The sequence below is a fragment of the Notamacropus eugenii genome, chromosome 1, assembly GCF_028372415.1.
Source record: "Notamacropus eugenii isolate mMacEug1 chromosome 1, mMacEug1.pri_v2, whole genome shotgun sequence".
Lineage (NCBI taxonomy): Eukaryota > Metazoa > Chordata > Mammalia > Diprotodontia > Macropodidae > Notamacropus > Notamacropus eugenii.
The window spans coordinates 97428732-97448687 of record NC_092872.1 but is presented as its reverse complement, the minus strand read 5'-3'; the positions used below and the strand labels follow the sequence as shown (position 1 = coordinate 97448687).

The 19956-nt window shown below is 36.9% G+C and overlaps 1 protein-coding gene and 1 long non-coding RNA gene across 7 annotated transcripts in view; one reads left to right on the top strand and one right to left on the bottom strand.

The window, feature by feature from the left end:
* Positions 1–19956, top strand: part of MUSK (muscle associated receptor tyrosine kinase) — a 191679-nt gene that overhangs the window by 2946 nt on the left and 168777 nt on the right. The gene's annotated exons all lie outside the window — the stretch shown is intronic.
* LOC140505031 (uncharacterized) overlaps positions 1–19956 on the bottom strand; it is a 115731-nt gene that overhangs the window by 92514 nt on the left and 3261 nt on the right. Inside the window, exons 2-5 of one of the 6 annotated variants that reach the window (XR_011967324.1) lie at positions 11541–11855; positions 8117–8270; positions 7957–8044; positions 1151–1407 (exon numbers count right to left, since the gene is read on the bottom strand). This is a non-coding gene — a long non-coding RNA (uncharacterized lncRNA). Of the gene's footprint in view, positions 1–1150; positions 1408–7956; positions 8271–11540; positions 11856–19956 lie in introns of all 6 variants that reach the window. The other 5 variants (XR_011967325.1, XR_011967321.1, XR_011967322.1 and 2 more) reach the window with 5 other exon arrangements.

Genomic DNA, 19956 nt, shown 5'->3' with positions numbered 1-19956 from the left:
AGTATGTATTTTAAATCTAAATTTATCTGGATTTTTCATACTTTTCACATCAAGTTGCTCCTCTGTCCAAAGCACAGATCTGATAAAAAAATCAAATAGGTATTTTCCACATGAATGCAACACATAATTCTGAGCACATATATGTTGCAAGCATTACCTCAATAGAGGTCCTTGAAAAATGTTTTACAGATAGGCAAGATAAAAAGTTACCACTGTTTTTCTATAACTGATAAAAATTCTAATGTATGATCCAAAATTTTCATAATTATTTTCTTTCTAAAATGAAGATAAGGAGAGTTAAATTACTAAAAACAATACTTCTGGCATGATTTTTGCCTTTTATCCAAAACTATGTAATTTAATGAGATTTCAAATAATGATTGAAAACATGTAGAACATATTCGAAAATAATCCTGATTAATCAAATTAATATTCTGCAATTATTAGAGGATTCTTTCCCAGCAATCCACTCATTTCCCTAATTGTCAATATGTCCTTTTCATAATGGAATCATGGCTTTATTTTGCAAAAGGAAGCAAAAACTATTATATTGCAATAAATAGATCTTAATATTGACTGATTTGAGGAGATATGTTCCATGTGAAATATTCAAAAGTATAAATCAACACTAATTTCAGTATTATTTGATATCAAACATCCACGTGAAACTTTTTTTAAACAGATGACATTAATCTTAATCACATTTGCCAGCATAGCATGTTTTTTAAATACAAGAATTTTTTTAAAAATAATTATCTAATTCATTTTCTAATACAGAATTCTTAACATGATGTCCATAAGCCACCAAATCTATCAATAGATTTCAACCATTTTAAGATCTTGGATGGGTTTTTAAAAATTACATCATTTCAACATAAATGATTACCTTTGTAATCTTATGTATTTTATGATATGCATTTAAGAAAGTCTGAGAAGTGGTTCATACTCTTTACCAAATGGATAAAAAATTTTGTTCATGATATATACACACAGAAATTAAAAGTCCTTGTTCTAATACTTTAGAAAGAATATATAAGTATACATTGAGCTCATGAATGGTCTAGGGAAAATGTAATATAATATATAAGAGCAGGGATAATGACAATATAATAAACTAATCTTGTGATCAATCTCCCACTTAAAATATTACCTCATTTACTCATAAAACCTGAATTTTGGATTCTTTTTATCTTGAATAAGCACTTTAGCACAAATTCTCATATAATTCATTCACGTACATCCCACTCCTGTTATTCAAGCATAAGCCGTCTGACTAAGTCTGTGTGGGTCCAGCTGTCGATGAAATCCAGTACACCAAACACTTAATGGATGCTTTAAATCTGTGTCCATTGAAAGGGTTACTCATTGTATGTTTGTGGAAACCCAGTTGCTATGAGCACTACAGACCTGAGGGAGACAGGAGAAAAAAGATGAAATGTGTCTTGATTTCTCTAAGTTACATCAGGTGGGCAGAAAATACTCAAAAACTGGAAAGTATGAGGATATGTAGTGCCAGAGATGGGAAAACAGTATCATGACAGGCATAACAGAGACAAAATAGGGTCACTTTAGGAAATTACTCCATTTGTATTAGGTTTGTGGCTTATTTGAAAACATTACATAAATTATTTAATGAATTAAAAAATAAAAAGTTAAGGACGTTTTCCAGGCCTATGCATTCACCCTCCCCAATATCTCTCAAATTCATTTCTTCTTTTCTACTCCACTGGTATGACCTTGGTTCACCCCTAATGGCCTCTCTCAAAACTCCCCACTTGCCTCTGACTTTGCTTTCTCTCCAATCCATCCTTCACTCTAATGCCTGCATACATTTCACAGTGTTTCACTCTGACTACATCCCTCCTCCACCCCAAAATCTGAATTGGTTTCTGACTTGCCCATCAAATAAACTCTTTAGCTTGACCTTAGAGCTACAAAGACTGAAAGTCTTCTAGTCCATGCTCTTCATTTTACTGGTGAGGAAACTGAATCCTAGAGAGATTATGTGACATAGATGATGAATGGCAGAGCTAGAGTTTAAACTCCCATCTTCTGATTTGAAATTCAGTATTTTTCTCATTTTTAAAAATTCTCTAATTTATTTATTTTCAGTTTTCAACATTGACTTCCACAAGATTTTGAATTTTCTCCCCATCTCTCCCCTTCCCTCACCCCAGGACAGCATGCACCCCAACCACCCCTTTGCCCAGTCTACCCTCCCTTCTATCAGCCCTCTTTTCCCATCTCCCTCCCCTGTATTTTCCTGTAGGGCAAGGTAGATTTCTATACCCCATTGCCTGTACATCTTATTTACTAATTGTATGCAAAAACAATTTTAACATTCATTTTTAAAGCTTTGAGTTCTGCGTTCACTCCCTTCCTCCCTCCTCACCAATCTTTATGGAGAAAGCAAGCAATTTGATATAGGTTATACATGTGTAGCCATGCAAAACACTTCCATAACAGTCATGTTATGTTTGTGGACTAACCACATTTCCCTCTATCCTATCCTGCCATTTATTTATTACATTCTCTCCCTTGACCTGTTCCTCCAAGTAGTGTTTGCTTCTGATTATCCCTTCCCCCAATCTGCTGTCCCTTCTATTATCCTCCCTCTCCTGTCCCCTCCCCCCCCCCGCCATCTTGCAGGGTAAGATAGATTTCTGTACACAACTGAGTGTATATTATTTCCTCCTTAAGCCAAATCAGATAAGAGTAAGACTCATTTATTCCTTTTCACCTCCCCCCTCTTCCCTTCCATTATAAAAGCTCTTTCTTGCCTCTTTTATGTGAGATGATTTACTACATTTTACCTCTCCCTTTCTGTTTCTCCCAGTGCAATCCTCTCAGCACTTAATTTTAATTTTTTAGGTGTTCTCCCTTCATATTCAGTTCACCCTATGCCATCTCTCTCTCTCTCTCTCTCTCTCTCTCTCTCTCTCTCTCTCTCTCTCTCTCCTTCTCTCTCTCTCTCCTTCTCTCTCTCTCTCTTTCTCTCTCTATATACATATATATACACACATACATATACATATATATGTATATACACATATATGTATATATGTATATACACATACATACACACTCCCTCCAACTGTCTTAATACTGAGAAAGATCTCGTGAGTTACAAATATCATCTTTCCAGGTAGGAATGTAAACATTTCAACTTTAATGAGTCCCTTATGACTTCTCTTTCCTGTTTACCTTTTCATACTTCTCTTGATTCTTGTATTTGAAAGTCAAGTTTTCTATTCAAGTCTGGTCTTTTCAACAAGAATGCTTAGAAGTCCTGTATTTCATTGAAATTCCATTATTTTCCCCTGAAGTATTATACTTAGTTTTGCTGGATAGGTGATTTTTGGTTTTAATCCTACCTCCTTTGATCTCTGTAATATCATTCTAAGTCCTCCAATCCCTTAGTGTAGGAGCTGTTAAATTCTGTGTCAACCTGATTGTGCTGACAAAATGCTTGAATCGTTTCTTTCTGGCTGCTTGTAATATTTTCTCCTTGACCTGGGAACTCTGGAATTTGGCTATAATATTCCTAGGAGTTTTCTTTTGGGGGTCTCTTTCTTGAGGCTATCAGTGGATTCTTTCCATTTCTTTTTTACCTTCTGATTCTACAATATCAGGGCAGTTCTCCTTGATAATTTCTTGAAAGATGATGTCTAGATTCTTTTTTTGTCATGGTTTTCAGGTAGATCAATAATTTTTAAATTGTTTCTCCTGGATCTATTTTCAAGGTCAGTTGTTTTCCCAATGAGATATTTTACGTTGTCTTCTGTTTTTTCATTCTTTTGCTTTTGTTTATAATTTTTTGATTTCTCATAAAGTCATCAGCTTCCATTTCCTCCATTCTAATTTTGAAGGAATTATTTTCTTCAGTGAGTTTTTGGACCTCCTTTTCCATTTGGCCAATTCTGGTTTTTAAGTATTCTCCTCGTTGGCTTTTTGGATCTATTTCACCATTTGGGTTAGTCTATTTCAGTTGATTTGTTTTTCATGATTTTCTTGCATCACTCTCATTTCTCTTCCCAATTTTTCCTCTGCTTCTCTTACTTGATTTTCACAATCCTTTTTGAGCTCTTCCATGTCCTGAGACCATTTCATATTTTGCTCGGAGGCTTTGGACATAGGAGCCTTGATCTTGCTGTCTTCTTCTGATTGTATACTTTGATCTTCCTCATCCTCAAAAATGTAAGAAAATACCTTTTCACTAAGAAAGTGGCCTTCTGTAGTCTTATTTTTCCTCTGTTTGGTCATTTCCCCAGCCAATTACTTGACTTTTGAGTTGTTTGTCAAGTGGAGGGTGTACTGTCCCAAGTTTCAAAGGGTTTGTGCAGCTATTTTCAGAGATATCTCTAGGCACCTGTAAATTCTCAGTTTCTCCAAAGTGGTATGATCAAAGAAGAGGCATTTCCTCCTCTCCTGGCCTGCGTTCTGGTCTGTGAGACACCATAAGCATTCTTTTCTGCCCTAGAATTGTGAGTGGGATTCCCTCTTCATAGCTACCACCAGCTCTGCCACACCAGCACTCCACCTTGTCTCAGGACTGCCATCCAGGACTGAGACCCAGATCAGCCAATTGATTTCCCCACCATCTGTAGGGCAAGAGCTTCAGAAGCAGCCCCCACAATGATGCTACCACCCTGGAGCTGGTGCTGGACTGTGTTTCTCTCTCACACAGGAGAAAGAGCTTTTCCACTGACCATTGAAGCTGTCTTTGGCATTTGTGGGTTGGGAAGCTGCAGCTGTCAATGATTCAACATCCTAAGGCTTGCTCCAGTCCTGTGTGTGCTAACATGGCTGATGCTGAGCTGTGCTCTGCTCTGAGCCTCGAGCAATAAACCCCTCCTTGCAGCCTTCCAGATTGTAGAGCTGGAAATCTATTTCACTCTGTTATTTTGTGGCTTCTGCTTCTCTAGAATTTGTTTAGAGTCATTTTTACAGTATTTTGAGGGGTTTTGGGGGAGATCCCAAGCAGGTCCCTGCTTCTACTCTGCCATCTTGGCTCTCCCCCCACCCCATTTTCCTCACTTTAACATACTGACTTTTACACAACTTTCTTGCCTCATGTTAAAGTCAAATTGAAATACTCACTTTCGTCTATACCCATCAAACTCTCTGTATCTATGCCTTTTCTTGTACTGTTCTTCCATGCCTAGCATCCCCTGAGCCCCATCTCTGTGTGCTGAAATTCCTACATCCCTTCAAAACCCAATTCAAGTACTATCTTCTCCATGATAATTTTGTTCATTGATCCAACTTGAAGTAATTTCTCCTGCTTCAATGTTTTTTAGTTTCTCATTTGTGCTTATCACATTCTAATTTATAATTAATTGTGCATATTCTTATCACATTTTAAGATTCTTGAGGCCAGAGACTGATTTTTTTATGTTTTTCCCAGAAAAAGGCCTTGCCATGTGTTAATTCAATAAACATTTCTCAGGGTCGTACTATGCTCAAAACACTGGTCTAGGCCCTAAATTTTCAGACACAAGAAGGAAATAATCCCTGACATTAAGGAACTTATATTTTACTGAAGGGAAACATCATTTATGCAGACAAATCAATACAAAGAAAGAAGGGAAGAAAAAACCTTTACTAAGCATATATTATTTGCCAAGCACTGTGCTTCTTGTTGGTCAGACAAATAACATAACTATGTAGTACACAATCTCAAAAAGCTCACACTCTAATTGAAGGAGATGACACATGTAGGAACATTCAGTTGTAGGACAATTAGCAAAGTCCAGGGCTTCATAGGCAACTCAGACATTAATGTTTGAACGTCTGAAGCAAATAGAAAAATAACTAACAGGGCCCAGAGGAACTTGGGATTTAGTCATGGTGTAGATGGTGGTTTTCCGTATTACAAGAGGATATTTTTAGTGACTTCTTGCTCATCCAGGTAGTATGTAAGTAGTCATGTCTACTCTACAGGATGGGTAGTTTAAGCCTCTTGGCCCATCATCGATTGAAAAGGGGGCAGTACATCTGAGGGTGTAAATAGAGCATGTAAAAATGGATTCTGGGTCCCTCAAAGAGGGAAGGGGGAATAAAGGTAATATTGTTTACTCCCAAAGGAGTCCTTTGGACCCTTGGATAGCTAGAGAAAATACCTTCTCAGCCTTCTTCTGTTCCTATTGGTGCAGGGAGGATGTGTGAGCAGTCAGGTAGAGGAGGGTGATTTCAGGGATAGGGTATTCATAAGGGAGATGAGGAAAGATATCATAAAGGAAGTGGATCTGGAACCAAAAAAAAGTAAAAGAGTCAAAGAGATAGTGGTAAAGAAGAGTATTTCAGGTGTGGGGACACTTGATACAAAGCACAGAGGTAGAAAATGGGAACATACAGGGAGCAGTAAGCAGGTCTATTTAGTCAGAACTTGGAACATGTAAGGAAAGATAATCTAGAGAGATAGGTTGGATCTAGATTGGGAAGGGCTTTAAATGTCAAAGAGAGGGAGTTTGTCCTTCATCTGAGGGAGCCTTTCAAAATTCTTGAGCCAAGTAGTGGCAGTCTCACCTGTGGTTTATGAATGGTGCTTATAATTGTGAGGTAAATGTTTGATGTACTGAATGGAACCCATGGATTTCAGCTATAAAATGGAACCAGTCTGGTACGGTGGAAAGACTGGTTAATTTGGAGTCATAGGACTAGAGTTCAAATGTCAACTCTGCTACCTATTGCCTATAAGACCATGGGCAAGTAAGTCCTTTAGCCTCAGTGGGCCTCAGTTTCCTCCTCTGTAAAATGAGGTGGCTAGACTAGGTGACCTCTAAGTTCCCTTCTAGTGCTGGATCTATGATCCTATATGTGCATAATGAAAGTCCACCAAGCAGATTTGTGAATAGGCTTTAAAGGTTTTTAAAATTCAATTTTATTTCAATAAACAAAATTAATTCACCTTCTTTCCTTTCCCCTCCCCCTTTCCCCACAGAGAAAGAAAATCAAAGCTCTTATTACAAAAATGTATAGGCAAAGAAAACAAATTCCTTCATTGGACATATCCAAAACAAAACTCCTTCAATTAGAGTGTGAGCTCTTTGAGATCATGTACTACGTTGCTATCTCATTTGTCTGACCAACATGTAGCGCAGTGCTTAGTAAATAATATTAATCTGTACGTTGAGTCCAACAATTCTCTATGAGGAGCTGGGTAGCATTAAAACTTTGACTTTAAAAGGTATTATTTGTCTTCATCCATCTCTCATAATAACTACCCTTGAGATTACATAAAGTCATTCCATCCCTTCTAATATAGTTTTGGAAAGACAGTATGGTATAGTGGGAAGAGCACTGGGGATCAGAAGGTTACTATTTGAATCTGGTTTCTAACACTGTATGGACCGGGATATGTCACTGTGCTGAGCACTATGGAGCTGGGATGAAAAGTGCCTTATGGGAGCAATGTGCTGCAGAAATGGGGATTATCATCATTGGAACTTTTTAAAAAATGTGTTTCCTTCAGTGTAGGCCATTTTGCAAGTTTCCTGAGTACACATGTGACCATGCAACATGGAAAACCAAAAACAAGGGAGCTTTCACCCTTATGAAACTCCTGGAGTCTACCTTAGGGAAGAGTTTGTTAAACTGTGCTCTAAGAAGCCCAGAAATACCCCGAGTTTGTTTTTGATGCACTTTAGGTCATCTGTTGATTGATATTTAAAATAATTATAGAGAATCAGTGCAAGGAATCTGTCAAAATTTTATTTAAACTTAAGTTTGAGAGTTACTGCTTAGTGGAACAGCAATGCTTCTACCCTCTAAATACAGACTGAAAGTCAGAGGAGTCACCTTTCCACCCCACCCCCATTTTTCTCTGTTATCCTTAGGGTTTTGGGAGGTTTAAAGCCCCATGTGGATTGTGTTCCCAATTTTGCTAGAGGTCCTAGCACTGCAATTCCATTTAACCATTCAACAGTCAAATTATGTTTTATAAGGGATGTTTACCTCAAAAGTGTAGGAAGATCAAATGTACAATCATTTTCTCCCCCCTCCAACATCTGAGTGACATGAACCCCTTTATTCACCTTGGTTCCTGGAGAATGGGAGAGGATTACGTTCAGGATTACGTTCACAGCTTAGTTCCATCCCTACATAGCCTTAGTACCTTAATTGCACCAAACTGAGTATAATGCTCTCCTTGGACTTGCGTGTCATTTCCCTACCCTCTTCTCAGAGGTTCCCTCCTGGACTGGTTGATGCCCAGAATCCTGGGCTCCAGTGTCCCCATAGCTTGAACTCTTAGGCTGGGGATCCATTACCTGTCATTTAAAATGAAAAGAACAAACCAAGTGAGACCAAAGTCCTAACCCATTCCTTGAGACCACAAGGGCTTTCTTCACAAGTAAGCTCTGTTCTCTCATCCATATAATGACTGTTTCAATGACTAAATGATTTCTTGGATTTCTTGATCTCTGATGAAGAACCTTTGGTTTAAATGAATTCTAAGTTTCCTTCCAATTCCAAGATTCTGTGATTGAGTGCCCTCAAGTCAATCAATACTATATAGGAAAGCTCATCAAATACTGTGATGCAAGAAATCCTTCTGTCAACATTTCAGCATTTTGTAGCAAGAAGTCAACATTTAATCTAGGACTTTTGTGCAATTGTTTTAAGACTCCTTTTTGGTTTAGTCTGTAATGAACATGGACAAAAATTGAGCAGATGTTAAATTTAAGATAACACATTAAAATATTAAAGGAATATAAGTATTTCAATATTTTCAAGAATAGCTGAGAGTGGGAGAGGTACTACTTTCCAGCTATGGCAGCAGAGTAAATCCCCACAGTAATGGGAACCCTACTAAAAGGGGAGAGGGGGCTCAATATTGATACTGGTCCCAAATTAACAAAATGTTCTAAAACTATTAAATGACCAAAGAAATAAAATCACCCATCCTTGTGCTACATGTGTATTTAATTTAATTGATGTTAAAAGTTTTTCCTGAAATCCTTCAACTTTAGGGCATATAATTATACATAGTTTTCTGAAGTGAGGCTGGTGACCTGCACAGCCCTCCCTTACTCAAAACAAAGTCAAGTACAAGTTACATCATCATTTCTCTGATGTCATGGTCTTCTTCGGCAATGAAGGACGAACACAGCAACAAGATTGTATAGAAGATAGAGCCCTGGATCTGGTATAAGGAATACAAGTTCAAATCTGACCTTAGACTCTTACTAGCTGTGTGACCATGGGCAAATTACTAGCCTCTGCCTGCCTCACTTTCCTCGTCGGTAAAATTGATGTTAATAAGAGCACCTACTTCCCAGGGTTCTTTGAGAATAAACCTTCAAGTGTTGCAATCATTGATAATGATGATAATGGTCTACTCTACGATTAAATGATTTACCGACAGACTTTATCCAGGCTGTCTAAATGGCAATAGCAGAGTCCTCGAACCTCTTCCATAGTAATTTTTGATTCAGTAAAGTTCAACAAATGTTTATTAAGTGCCAACTACGTACAAGGCACTGTACCAAGGATATAAGGACAAAAATGGAAACAGGTCCTACCCTCAAAGAGCTTGCAGTCTGCTGAAAACATACTGTTGCTGAGTCATTTCAGTAGTATCAGACTTTTATAGATGTAGAAACTGAGGTAGACAGGGTTAAGTGACTTGCTCAGGGTCACACAGCTGGTTAGTGTGTGAGGCCAGATTTGAACTCAGGAAGAGGAATCTTCCTGACCTCAGGACCTGCACTCTATCCATTGTGTCTCCTAGCTGCAAGCATAAAGTACACATAAAAAATAAAAAGTAATTTCAGGAGGGGAAGTACTGGGGGCACCTGGACTTTCTTCTTTGAAGGAAGATGGGGATTTGAAGACTCGTTGTAGTTTACATTTAGACCAGATAGGGCTGGACCATGATTACATGGGTATAAGTAATTCCCTCAGGTAAGGAAACACCCTCTACCTCTCTTTACTTTAGATCAGCACCTTCTAAACTGTTTATAGTTCTGGTACCCCAGAGTATTAGAAGGTTAAGTGGTTTATTTATGGTTACACAGACAGCATGGGTCAGGCAAGATCTAATTTCAGGTCTTCCTAGCTTTGAGACTGGTTCTGTCTTCAGGAATACCATGACTGTTTACAAAATTTTGCAAAATTATATATATACATACATGTTTGTGTGTGCATGTGTGTGTGTGTGTGTGTGTCCTGATCATGTGGTAAGGCAAGAGTGATCACCTAGAGCCCAGACAGAGGTATGGTGACAGAAAGTAACATGTCAAGTGTGAAAACAAGCTATTAGCTAATTTGACTAGAATTTAACATGTTGGAAGGGGAATAATGTGCCATAAGTTCAGAGATACCGTGAAGTACTTTAAAGGTTAACTTATAAATAACTTTTATAGTATGCTATAGGATATTGTGTATGCTAGAGTATTTAGTATATATCTCATGGACATGGCCAACATGTAAGGAATTCAGTTGCAATGTGATCATTATCATTAGCTTTTCTGAGATAAACTGAGATAGGCAGAGGCAAAGGATCAAAGTTTTAAAAAAGGTTTTATCCAACAAACATTTATTAAGTTGTTTCCCAAGTCTTCGGAAAGATGTCATGTGATATAAGTGATAGAATGCTAGACTTGGGGTCGGAAAGACCTGAGTGCAAATCTTTCCTCAGAAAAGAGAGCACAGTCATTAGAATGCTGGGTTTGAAGTTGGGAAATCCTAAATTCAAATCTCGCCTCGTGTGTGACCCACAGCAAGTCCCTTAACCATTGTCTGACTCTGTTTCCCCAGCAATAAAGAGAGGATGTTAATAGCACCCGCTTCCCAGGGTGGTGGTGAGGATCAAATGAGATAAGATTTGTAAAGCACTTTATAAACCTTAAAGCTTTACATAAATCTTATGGTCGTCATCAGTGAGACTTAAAGAAGTCACTTAACCTTTCTGGGGCTCGGCAGATCTCTAAGACTTATCTACTAAAACAGGGATGGGTTATGATCTATCTGATTAGATAGAGGGAGTTCCCATATTGATGAAATCAAATGTCCCCCAACCAGGGTCAACCTTGGCAGGCAGTATTATGAGATGGACAAAGATTATTGTTGGCACCCTTCTCCTTTGTCTTTGTGGACTCTACCTGCTGCTAGCTCCTCTCTCCATTTCCCTCAACCCTACTCTTTTTTAAAAAATTTATTTAGTTTTAGTTTTCAACGTTCACTTCCATGAGATTTTTGAGTCCCAAATGTTCTCCCCATCTCTCCCTTTCCCCCACTCCAAGACAGCATGTAATTTGATGTAGATTCTACATATCCATTCATATTGAACCTATTTTCACATTAGTCATGTTGTAAAGAAGAATTAGAATGAACAAGAGAAACCATGAGCAGTTCAAGCAAAGGGGATCTGGAGGCTCTATGGGAATGCAAGCTGCACTGACTGACTGATAATTACAAAGTCAGTCAAAAATCAGCCAGCATTTATTAAGTACCTACTATGTGATACACAGGATACAATGAAAGGCAAAAGACATTAGCCTTTTTCCCCCTTCTCTCAAGGGACATAAAATTCTTACCTGTAAAGAGCTTATTGTGTAGAAGAGATGAGTACATAAGTAACCATGGTCCAAAACAGGTTATAAGCACCACAATCAAAGCACAAGGGAAGTACTTTAGATGAAAATTCCATTTGAGCTTGTACCTTACAGAAATAGTATCTTGACCTTGAAGGAGTGACGTTACTGGTGGAAATTTCAGTCATCACAGCCAGCTGGTAGATGAGGCATATTAGGGTTTACCTATCCTAGCGTGTATCCACTTAGAAAATAACCTATTATTTCCTTTTCATATCCTGGCTTTAATTATATCTCAGATATCAGCAGCATTGGAATCTATAGAAAAGAAATGAGAACAGATTTTAGGGAAAATTGCACAGTTTTTAATGCAAAAAACATACAGCATTCTTGTAATGAAAGAGGCTTCAGAAAATAAGAAAATAGCAAAAGTGAATAAAAAAACTTATGTTAAAACCATTGTCCCATGCCGCAGCTCTTCATTTACAAAATACTTCAGCCAAACTGGGCCATTTGTCATCCTGTGACCATATCCAGAGCTTTCCATCTCTATGCCTCTGGTCATGCTGTTCCCTATGTCTGGAATGTCCTCTCCCTCATTTCTGCCTTTTGAAATCCTACCCATCTCAGTTCAGACACCATCTCCTTCTTTGTACCTTCATTGATTCCCCAACAAGAAATGTTATCATCCTTTCCAACTTTGCCTAGCATTCTAGAGCACTGATATTTATTCCTGATTACATTCAATCCTTCAGCGGTGATATGATTGGCATATCACAGTATTGAATGTTTTTTTTGTATCAAATCTCCCCCCCCCCCGCTGTAAATTGTAAACACCATAAGTGCAGGTGTCTTGCTTTAATTAGCTTTATATTACCCTATGTCCCAATCACAGCGCTTTGTACATACTAGGGATGGAGACTGGACTTGTGACTTTTTTTTGTACAGGAACTCCCAGGTGAGAAAACTCTTTCTACCAATGCACATTGGTACTTTCTCTACAATTTATCAGCTTAGAAAGTTGTTCAAATTAGGGAGGTCAACACTTGGCACACTCTGAGGTGGGTTAAAACCAGAATAGAATGTAATTGGGAAATATTTAACAAAACAAATAGAAATTAAATAGAATAGATACCATTAGTATGTGATTGTCTAAGCCAACGTGGGACTACAAGGATTTTATATACACAGGGTTTAGTGGTGCCTCTTTCTTTCAGGGTTTGAATACCCCTGGTCCTGAGCACCTGGAAGTTAAATGCCTTGGTAGGCCTTCAACTCAGGTCTTCCTTATTTCAAGATCAATTCTCTATCGCCTATGTCACAACTGCTTCTCCTTGTACAGTGTTACCAAACTGACTGTCAAATGATAATAATGGTTAAAATAATAAAAACTAGCAACATCACAATAGTATGTAATCATATATAATATCAATATGATAAAAATTATAGATAACGTATAGTTCCTACTCTGTGTCAATCATTGTACTAAGCACTTTACAAATAAACCCTGAGATGTAGATACTCTTAATACCTCCATTTTGCCATTTAGGAAACTGAGGCAAAAGGTTAAGTGACTTGCCTAATGTCACAGAGTTATTAAATATCTGAAGTCAGATTTGAACTCATGTCTTCCTGGCTCCAGGCCCAGTGATTTACCTATTGTACTACCTAGTTGCCTTATGAATGAATGAATGAATGAATGAATGAATGAATGAATGAATGGTTGTTATAATGTATACTGGATCATAGGAAATACTGAAAATTCTGTTGAGCTTCTAAAAAATTTTAAAAATGCTGAAGGCATCTCCCACTGTAGGAGATCATATCAATTATTCAAGCTCCCTTATGATTAAGCCCTGGGATTACTGAATGAAAGCAGTATTCTTGGATATGTAATATGGAATCAACCAAAATATATTTAGAAGAAATTTGGTGCATTCTAAGCACAATAGTGATACAAAACTGGAACCTACTTTTCTTTGCATTTCCTTTAGCATCCAACAGTTAATGCAGATGGTAGGCACTTCACTACAAGGACCCGTTATGTTAGCATGGGTACTCCCCCTCCTGAGAGACAGATTGTAATCCCTGCTGTGTTTCAACTGACAGTCTACTTGATTTGCTGCAGCCAAAAAAAAATTTTCTCTCTGGCCAACTTTGTGATGAGCTTCTCTGAACTTAGCATTTTCTCATCTGCAAAATGAGCTGGAGAAGAAAATGGCAATCCATTCCAGCATCTTTGCCAAGAAAACCCCAAATGGGGTCACGAAGAGTTGGCCATGACTGAAACAACTAAACAGCAACCAAATAATAATACTTAGAGATGTCCAAAAATGGAATTAGTTACCTTGGGAAGTGCTGAACTCTCTTTATTTTGAGGTCTTTAGGCAATGTCTGTGAATTAACCACTTGGGGATATTATGATGGGGATTCTTTTCACGTATCATTCAGACTAGATGCCTGCTAAAGAATCCCTTTCAAAAACTTAGATTCTGAGGTTCTCTAATATTATAGATACTCTCACTCACAAGTTTCATATATGAGCAAAAGGAGGTTTAGAAAGGTTAAGTGACTATTATTTGCATGGGGAGAGTGCGGACTGAATTTAAGTCTTCTAAGACTAAGTCAGAAATCTGTTCTGCTGTACCACTCATCTATAATATATTTACTGAATTAATGAATGACTCATGTATAACCCAAACTCATGTATAAACAATTTATATTAGTTCATGGAAAATTAAATATTCAGGATTATAGAGAGATATTGAATAGTTCAAAAAGTCTAGAGAATAATTAAGCTATTTTATTTTCAAAATTTATAGAAAAAATTTAGAATTGGTCATGACATGCATAGCATTCTGGATGACAAGTGGGCCATCCTTTTGCATGACTTATCATGAAGCAAGTAGGTGGCACAGTACATTGAGTATGGAACTTGGAGTCAGGAAGACCAGAGTTCAAATCCTGTCTCAGCCATTTTACATGTGTAACTCTGGAGAAGTCACTTAGCCTCTCTGTGCCTCAGTTTTCTCATCTATAAATTGGGGATAGTAATAGCGCTTCCTCCTAGGTGTTGTTCTAAGGATCAAAGAAGATAGCATATATAAAGTGTTTTGTGAACCTTAAAACACATTATAAATGCTAGCATTTTATCATTATGTTGTACATTATAGCTATATGAGCATTGTTGTTCAATCATTCAGCCATGTCCAACTCTTCGTGACCCCATGGCGCACACCACCCTAGGCCTTTCTATCCTCCACCATCTCTTGAAGTCTGCCCAAGTTCATGTTCATTGTTTCCATGGTACTATCTCTCCATCTCATCTGCTGCCACCCCCCTTTCCTTTTGCTTTCAAGCTTTCTCAACATCAGGGTCTTTCCTAATGAGTCCCACCTATCTATTATGTTGCCAAAGTATTTAAACTCCAGATTCAATATTTGACCTTCCAGTAAGTAATCTGAATTAATTTCTTTTAAGTGTCAACTGATTTGATCTCCTTGGTATTCGAGAGTCTTTTGTAGCACCACAATTTGATAGCATTGATTCTGTAGTGCTTGACTTTCCTTATAATCCAACTCTCACAGCTAGACATTACTACTGGAAAAACCATAGCTGTGACTATACGGATCTTTGTTGGCAAGGTAATGTCTCTGTGTTTTAATATGTCTGTCCAGATTTGACATAATTTTCCTTCCAAAGAACACACATCTTTTAATTTCATGGCTATAGGCACTCTCTGCAGTGATCTCTAAGCCCAAGAATATAAAATCTGACACTGCTTTCATTTCTTCTCCATTTGCCTGGAAGTGATGAGATCATGTGCCAAAATCTTAGTTATTTTGGGGGTTTTTTTAGGGGGGGGAGGTTTTGACATTAAGCTTCATGCCAGCTTTTACACTCTCTTCTTTCACCCTCATCAAGAGGTTTATTTATTCCTTTTCACTTTCTGCCATCAGAATGATATCAACTGCATATCTGAGATCATTGATATTTCTCCTGGCAACCTTAATTCCAGTTTTGGATTTATCCAGCCTGACATTTCACATGACGTACTCTGCATATAAGTTAAATAAAGTGACAATATACAGCCTTGTTGTACTCCTTTTTCAATCTAAAAACAATCAGTTGTTCCATAACTGATTCTAACTGTTACATTTTAGCCTGCAAGTATCCTTTTGATAATTTGATTAGTATAACAGTAATAGGGTAAAATAATTTTGGTAGAGTTGTCATTTTGATTTTATTGGCACTACGCAGCCATGATCACTGAGTATTCCTCCAGTTATTTAGGTTCTATATTTCTTCAAGGAGTGCTTTATAATTAAATCTATATGAATCCTTTTGTACTTCAGTAGGTTGATCCCCAGATATCTTATACATCTTCTACTTGTTGTTTTTTAAATTTATTTTTTGGAGGCAATTAGGGTTAAGTGACTTTCCCAGATTCACACAACTAGGAAATGTCTGAAGAGTGAGTTGAACTCAGATCCTCCTGACTCCAGTGCTGGTGCTCTATCCGCTATGCTACCCAGCTGCCCCCATTTTTTTAACTATTTGGAATGAGATTTCCATTTCTGTTACACTTCTTGTGCTTTGTATTATTACGTAGAAATACTGTTGGTTTTTGAGAACTTATTGTGATACTTGCAATTTTGATGAAACTTTTAATCATCTCAATTAGTATCTTTGCTGGTTCAAAGCAAACAGAAATAGTTTTTTCTATTATATACCTCTCTTTATTCCTTTAATTCCCTTCTCTTGTTTTAATGCTATTACTAGCATTTCCAGAACTGTATAAGATAGTAATGGGGAGAGTGGGAATCCTTTCTTCACTCCTGTATTTGTTGGAAAAGTTTCTAGTGTATGACCATTACATTTGAAGATGGCTATTGGTCTTATATAGATTTTTTTAATTATATTTTTTAAAAGACCCCTTTATGGGACAAAAAACTTAGAACTTATGGAAGTCAACATTGAAAACTAAAAATAAAAAAATTACGTTTTTAAAAAGGCACCTTTATGCTTATAGACAATAGGACTTTTTTTCTAGCTTAAAGGACTGTTGTACTTTGTCAAAATGTGAAAGGCTTCTTCTCCATCTATTGAGCTGCTCATGTGATTTTCAATGCTTTGTTTTTTTAATATTATTAATCATGCTCATGGTTTTCTTAATGTTGAACCATCCTTGCATCCCTGGTAAAAATTTCACTTGACCATAATGAATGAATTCCTGGATAAATCACTGTAGTTCATTTGATAGGATTTTTAAAAGTTTTGAGTCAGTGTTCATTACTTTGTTCATTACATATTTTAATCTCTTTGGGATACAGAATTAGCAGTGCTATTGTTGGGTCAAGGGGTATACACAGTTTTGTAGTCTCTGGACATAGTTCTAAATTTCGCTCTAAAATAGTTGAATCAGTTCAGAACTTCAACAGCGCATGAGTGTCCTCATTTTTCCGTATCCTCTTCAATATTTGTCATTTTTCCTTTGATATTCTTGACCTTTTGTTGTTTCAGATGAATTTTGTTCCTATTTTTTCTTGCTCTATAAAATCATTTTTGGTGGTTTCTTTGCTTTAGCATTGAATAAGTAAATTATCTTAGGTAGAGTTTTCATTTTTATTGTATTGACTCAGCTTCCCCATCAGTAATTACTATTTTTCCAGTTGTTTATATCTGACTTTATTTGTGTGAAAAGTTTCATGTAATTGTGTCCATACAGTTTCTGGCTTTGTCTGGGTAAATAGACTCCCAAGAGCTTTATATTGTCTTTAATTATCTTAAATGGAATTTCTCTTTCTGTTTTTTACTGCTTGACTTTATTGGCAATATATAGAAATGCTGATAATTTGTGTGGGTTTATTGTATATCTGTCAACTTTACTGAAATTGTTAATTATTTCAACTAGTATTTTTTTGTTGATTCTTCAGTATTCTCTAAGTATACCATTGTATTGTTTGCAAAGAATGAAGTTTTATTTCCTCATTGCTTTTTCTAATTCCTTCAATTTATTTTTCTTGTCTTATTGCTATAACTAGCATTTCTAGAACAAATTCATAGAGAAGCTACAAATGCATTATCCTGATTGTAGGTCCGTGATATATTAATTGTTTCTCCTAACATGTTCTCCTTTACCTGGTAGCTCAAGAATTTGGCTATGATATTCCTGGGTGTTTATATTTTGTGTTCTCTTTCTGGAGGTGATTGATAGATTCTGTCCATTTTTATTTTATCTTCTGTTTCTAGGATATCAGGATAGTTTTCCTTGATAATTTCTTGAAATATGATGTCTAAGTTTTTGTTTTATCACAGCTGTCAGGCTGTCCAATAATTTTTCAGTTACCTTTCCTCAATCTATTCTCCAGGACAATTATTTTTCCAATAAGATATTTCACATTTCCTTCTATTTTTAAAATTCTTCTGATTTTTATTTGTTTCCAGATGTCTCATGGAGTCATTAGCTTCCACTTGCCCAATTCTAATTTTTAAGAAATTATTTTCCTCAGTAAACTTTTGTACCCTCTTTTCCATTTGGTCAATTCTGCTTTTTAAGTTCTCTTCAGTGGATTTTTGTACATCTTTTTTTTTTTTCATTTGTCCAATTCTGCTTTTTAAAAAAATTCTTCTCTTCAGTGTATTTTTGTGCCTCTTCTACTACTTGGACCATTCTGTTTTGTAAGGTGTTATTTTCTTCATTTTTTTTGTGCCTCCTCTACCAAGCTCCTGTTTCTCACTTATTTTCTCAATTTTTTCTCCTACTTCTCTTATTTGATTTTTAAAGTCTGTTTAAAGCTCTTCTAGGAGTTCTTTTGGGGCCCAAGACTAATTCACTTTTTTTTTGATGTTTTTCATATAGCTGCTTTGATTTCATAGTCTTGTGAATTTGTTTTGTGATCTTCCCTGCATATGTAGTAGCTTTCTGTAGCCAACTTCTTTTTTGTTGTTGTTGTTTGCTCATTTTCCAGTCTTTTTCTTGACTTTTAACTTTATGTTAAAGTTGTACTCCACTCACAGGGTTCAAGGGGCACTGTCTTAAGCTTTAGATTTTTTGTGCCACTGTTTTCAGAGCTAGTTCTGGTGAATCTGTACCTTTTTAGTTCTTCCATGGTGGTATGATCTAAGGAGAGTTGTGGTCACCATTCTCTTGCCCTGTGCTCTGGTCTTTGAAAGATGAAAAGTCTCTTTTTCACCCTAGAAATATATAACCAACACCCCTTCTCCTGCTTGTACTTCTTTTTTCCCTGGGACTGTGACCTACCAAATATGAGCAATGCAACATAGTCCTGGACCCAGTACTAACAAAAGGTCTGCTGTAATCTCCTTCTAACCAGTTGACTGACCTCCTTACCCTCTGTGGGCTGAGAGCTCCAGAAGCTTCAGAAGGTGATTCAGTTGCCCCTGAAGTCTGCTGCTGGCTTGCTGGCTTGGCCTGAGATGGACTGTGCTCCACTCTCACCCAATGAAATATATCTTTTCTGCTGATCTTTATGTTGTCTTGGGCTGGAAACTTGATTCACCCCAAATTTTTGTTGGCTCTGCTGCTCCAGAATTCATTTTAAGGCATTATTTTAAAGTTGTTTGGAGGAGATTTAGGAGAACTCAGATGAGTCCCTACCTTTACTTCCCCATCTTGGTTCTGTCTTTCGTCTTTTTTTTTTTAATGTGTTTCTTATAAGCAACAGATTGTAGAGTTTTATTTCCTTATCCAATCTGTAACTCTTTTTCATTTTATTAGATTGTTTAATCCAATGAAATCAGTTCCCATTTAAAGTTATGGCTGAGGTTTATAATTTCCTCCATCTGGCTCTAAAATAAGAGGTTTTTTTCAAGTTATTATTTTCCCCCTCATACTATAAACACAGTATTATGTTCCTTCAGTTACTTTAATCTTTTATTTTAAGATGGCTCTGTTTCCACTGACTCTCTTCCCCTCAGCCCTGATCCCCTCTTCTAATTTGTTACTCCTTTCCCTTTAGACTTTTACTTATTAATTCCTCTCTTCTAGTTTTATCTTGTTATTTATTTCCTTCCCCTCTTTTTTCCTCTCAGTTAATCAAGTAGATTCCCCTTTCTTTTCTTCCCTTTCCCCTGTTCATTATTTTTGTAAAATTTCACTTTTTGGACCCTTTTCCAAAAAAGTTTTCTCTCTTTTTTTATTCTTTCATTATCCATTTTCTCTATTTCCTCTAGCCCCTCATTCTCTACTTCAGGACCCTTATAATCATCTGGTCTATCTTAGTTCTTTGTATTATTCATACAATCAAAGCTTGCAAGGTATCCATTCTAGGTTCTCCCCTCCAGAAACTTCCAGCCACTACCGTGTAAGACACACCATGGACTACCCCTTTCTTTTGTATCTCACTCTCAGAATAATGCCAATTATTATAGATATCAGAGAGGATAGTGCCTCATA